General features: G+C 35.0%; 1 pseudogene; it reads left to right on the top strand.

Annotated features, from left to right (window-relative positions):
* The first annotated feature begins 2,389 nt into the window (after window positions 1-2,389).
* On the top strand, window positions 2,390-3,341 carry LOC145091346 (21 kDa protein pseudogene; annotated as a pseudogene).
* Window positions 3,342-5,137: the final 1,796 nt, after the last annotated feature.

The following is a 5,137-nucleotide window of genomic DNA, read 5'->3' as shown; positions in this document are numbered from 1 at the left end:
ACACACCCAAAGCTTCTTTTGGTGAAATAACCTCTAAAATGGCCTCCTAGGCTCATAACTCAAAAGGTATGGCATAAAGCAGAGTGGTAAGGGATATCTGGACCTCTTAAGGTCCAGATCTAATAACCAACTCGCCTTGGGACCTCACATACTCTAGATTCAACTAAAAGAGGCATAAAGAAAACCCTAGATTTCACTAGAATCACAATAAACACGAGAATGGCACAGATTGTTACCTCCAATAGCTTCCTCTAATCAAATAGAAGTGGATCCAAGCTCCTCAACCTGCCTAGCTTGTTCTACCTCCTTCCTCCTTGCTAAAACACACAAGAAATGGTGAATTAGCCTTCCTCTTGCACCACAACGATATCTCTGCTCTCTAGGGTTTCTCAGGGGTGAAGTGGCCGCAAATGGAGGCCATAAAGGCCTTTAAATAGGGCACAAATCTCGAGAATTAGGGTTTCAATTCACAGCGCGGACTCGTCGAGTCCACCCTTTCCGACTCGTCGAGTCCATTCATTAATCCAGTCAGCAATCGCGGTCCTACTCGACGAGTCTACGCCTCAACTCGTCGAGTCCCTCTCTTTTACTCAAAAATAAATGATCAAACATAATACATGGAAATCCGGATGTTACAATATGACTTGACTTTTAATGTTATGGTTTAGCATATTGTGTGGTCATAATTGTCACAATTTGAATATCACATTAGAAACTTAAATGTTACTTAACAAAAGAAAGATATTTTTTATTTGAAAAAAAATTAAACAAAAGAGTAAAATGGTCATTTTCACGGGCAACACAACCAGTCAGAAACATAATTAAACAATATGGTTTCAGTTAGATATAAATTCATTTAGACTTCAGATCCACTCAGACTCTGATTCAGTTAGATTTTACTCGGTCAACAACTATCAAACAGCCCGTTAGTCCAATGCCCGTTTCATACGCATATAAATATACATATGTGTCTTTGTAACTCATTATTTGTGACGAATTATAATATATGAGATGTGTATGTATATGAAGTGTGTATAACCCATTATTTGTGACGAAAATACAAAGAACTTATGGGCCAAAATCATTAATATAAACAATTCCGAATAATTAGTCCTGGATATAGAAAACAAACCCTGTTTGGTATAGCCCTATGTTTTGTATTTCTTTTTTGGGATTTGTTTTTCTTTTTATAGTTTCTTTCTCATACCACCATCGTTCTAATCATGTTTCACAGTGATGCTTATCTTGTTTTCTAACGTGATATCGAAGCTAATTATGAAATAACCTTAGACATAATTCTCTTAAATTCCGGAAGCAGCATGTGGTTGTTGTTACCCATCTGCATGACCTGGCCAGAGAAACATGAGTAATTTATTAATTTGAATTTATCATGTAATAAAATACTAGTATCTCATAGCACCACCTACTGGCTAGTTGATTCTCTTAAATTCAAGGTGCTATTCATCTTAATCATTATATAATTCTTATTTTGTGGGTCCCTTATATATGACATTAGAAAAAAACGAAGATGCGAAAACACAGAAAAGAAGTAGTTTAGTCTAATTAACTTAAAATCTTATGTTTATGCTCGAGTCTAGCTTTTTCTATGATGATTTTTTTTGGAGCGAAACCAATAACTCAACGTATATCACATAGTATTAGACTTGGTGTTTAGCTTTTTCCTCCCTCGCACATCCGACTGATCTATTTTCATCCAAGCTTCTATCTGGGGAAAGAGTGTTAGTCTACGGCTAAGACAATGTCCCGCATGTCTCGGGATATATTTGCTACTTTCCTCAAAAAGGGGTTTTTCTAGAGTAAATGAAGTTTTCCATATGTATCAAACATTATATGATCTTGTCATCTCAAGTAGTAGATATGTAATTATGACAACGAAAGAAACTTACGTGGATGACTTTTTAACTTTTAGTGTTAGTTTACAACAAACGAAGCTTGGACTTGGAATATTATATATCCCACTTGAAACAATGTTTACTTCAAGAAATCTGAGAACCGTTGGCTTGTCTTTCCTATATTTTCATAGATCCTCTTTGCCTTTGCCTTCCTACTCAATACCGACAAAGACGTACCTCTAATTAATAGTATATTATTGACCACCTGCACAATTGCTTATAAACCAGTTTTCTAAGCAAACATATACTTATTAACCTTAATTAATGATTATGATATGTAAATCTTTGACTTCTTTTCCAATGTCTATCTTATAGGTTGCTGGGGTAGTTAGAAAGTTAATGAAGTTTAACCTGGTTTTCAAAAAGTCAAACTTTGTTATTATACTGTGGACACGTAAGTTGATACACGTCCCACGTCAATAATAGATGAGAAAGCTTTTAAAGACCTCCCACGTACAGTATTCGTAATTAACCATATAAAGCACTCCACCCCTCTTCACTAACTTCATACCCTCATCTCTCATAATATTTAATTTCCTGCATAAATTACAACACTCTTAAACTTCCAAAAATGGAAAGATCAGTTGGGCTTTACCTTCTAGTTCTTGTAGTCACCCTCCGGTACACCACCACCGTGAATGGTCGTGCCGCCAGTCCCACCGCCATGGACTTAATCAGGGCATCATGCAAAACCACCCTTCATGCCTCACTCTGTGTCCGCTGTCTCTCAAGTTACGCTGGTTCAATCAAAGGGAGCAACGCCGACCACCTCCTTGCGAAAGCAGCAATTTCCGTCAGCCTGAACAACACCAAGTCAGCAAGCGTCTTCATATCCAAACTTGGCCGTGTCTCCGGTATAAAACCCAGAGAGTATCAAGCTGTGAAGGACTGTATTAGCACCATGACCAACAGCGTGGCAAGTCTAAGCCAGTCGGTTCAGGAGCTAGACCAGATGGCTCGAACCAGGGGTCATGATTTCGAGTGGCACATGAGCAACGCTGAGACGTGGGTCGCTTCTGCTCTTACTAATCAAAACATATGTGCAAGGGGATTCGATGATAGTTCTATGAATGGACATGTGAAGAATGCTATCACAAGTAGAATGGTTTATGTTTCACAAGTCACAAGTAACGCACTTGCTTTGGTCAACAGGTTTGCTGTAAGGCATAGAAAGGGTATCCGTCATCCATAGGCCATGAGTCTTTATGATGCCAAAATATCAAAGATACCATAAGAATGCCGGGTGTATAAAAAAACTAGATAGGATAGTCTTAAGTTTTTATCCCCAAAAGCTAGTTTCGAACGAGGTAGTTTATATGATTGCTAGAAGGTCATCGATGTATATTACAAAATAACATACTCTGTTTCACTCTGTAAAAATGCTCTATAATTTCTAAGTTTTTTTTTGTTTGGTTTTTTTACAAGAAATCTAAATATGTTTACGCCTTTAACATAGAATTTAACCGGCCATCATCTTAAAGCTTCGGGGTTTTTTTATGTTTACCACAATATATCTATCACTTGTTCCGATATTAAAAGTTACTCGTGCCAAAACAATTTTAAGGGTTAATGAATTATAAGTCTAACTAAGTTTTCAACCCTTCAAAAAACCATAATTATGTTTTTTCAGTTCAAAAAACTTATGAAACTTAACTTATTGTCTAAAAAATCTCAACTAACTTACTATTTTGTTCAATTCTCATTATAGTCAACGGCTAATGAAAGTCAACAAATGACATGACTTATAACGTGAAATTAAATATCGAAAAAATGACTTATAAGACCAACGAAGTTTCGAAACCGTTCAAAAAAACTTCAATCATGTTTTGTCTGGTCAAAAAAACCCAACAAACTTAACTTTTTGTCTAGAAAAACCCAACTTACGTTTTTTTAAATTCTCATTAGAGGCAACCAACTTCATTAGGTATACAATTAATTGGCAAATGACATGACATTATATTTAATGACATGGAATAAACATATTGAAATTTCCCTTTATATATCGATTTAGGGCTTGGAGAAAAGAAAAACGAATGACGTCTGTGTTCGATCTCTTGTAGTTGCTACTTATTTTGTTGATTATCTTAATAAGTTATTGTTTTTGAATGAACAATACAAATATATAGAAGATGGACATGATAAAGCTTTCAATTACACCTAACTATCTGTTCGAAGAAGCCCTAAACTTTTTCTCTTGATGATCATCCGTTCTAGATGTCCAAATCCGAGAATGATGTCCACATCTACAAGGGCTTGCATCATCAAATATCTTCTTTGTAGATCTTGAGTTGGACATCAACGATTGAGAGGAAGAAGAAAAAAAAGTAGCCACTACAAGAGATCGAAAACAGACGTTGTTCCTTTTTCTCTTCTCCAAGCCCTAAATTGATATATAAAAGGTAATTCTACTCTATTTATTCCATCTCATTAAATATAATGTCATGTTATTTGCCAACTAATTGTATACCTAATAATCTGGTTGTCTCTAATGAGAAATGAACAAAAGTGTAAGTCCATTGGGTTTTTTAGACAAAAGGTTAAGTACGTTGGGTTTTTCATGATTGGGTTTTTTAATGGTTTCGAAACGTCGTTGGTCTTACAAGTCATTTTTCCGATATTTAATTACACGTCATAAGCCATGTCATTCGTTGACTTTCATTAGCCAGAATTAAACAAAAGTGTAAGTTAGTTTGAGAGGGGGGGGGGGGGGTGTTAGACAAAAAGGTTAAGTTCATTGGGTTTTCTTGAACAGAAAAAACATAATTGGGGTTTTTTTATCGGTTTGAAAACTTCGTTGGCCTTATAAGTCATTTTGCCTCTTTGAAATGCAAAATTTCGTATTCTTTGTCACAATTCCAAACACTTGAATCTATGTGTAATTTAGTAGTGTAATGCTAGATGTTAATTTGGTCTGGTATATGATCAATGGACTCAATCCAAATCTCTTTGATAAGCCCCAATAATCCTGATCATCCGCTCAAATTCCTCAATTCTCCCTACAAGCTCTGCTCCATTTCTCTAAATATCTACAATAAAGCTCAAAAACTAGAAAGTAATATATATATATATATATATATATATATATATATATATATATATATATATATAATAACGAAAAGGAAAATATGCATGAAGACTAACTAAAAATAAACTAAAATATTCCAAAATAAACTATAAAAAGAAGTAAATAAAATAAAACTATTACCGTTGTTCATATGATATCT

This window comes from Lactuca serriola, chromosome 3, assembly GCF_051521515.1.
Source record: "Lactuca serriola cultivar US96UC23 chromosome 3, Lser_US96UC23_V15, whole genome shotgun sequence".
Lineage (NCBI taxonomy): Eukaryota > Viridiplantae > Streptophyta > Magnoliopsida > Asterales > Asteraceae > Lactuca > Lactuca serriola.
Note: the sequence above shows the minus strand (reverse complement) of the source record. Positions and strands in the feature narration are given on the sequence as shown.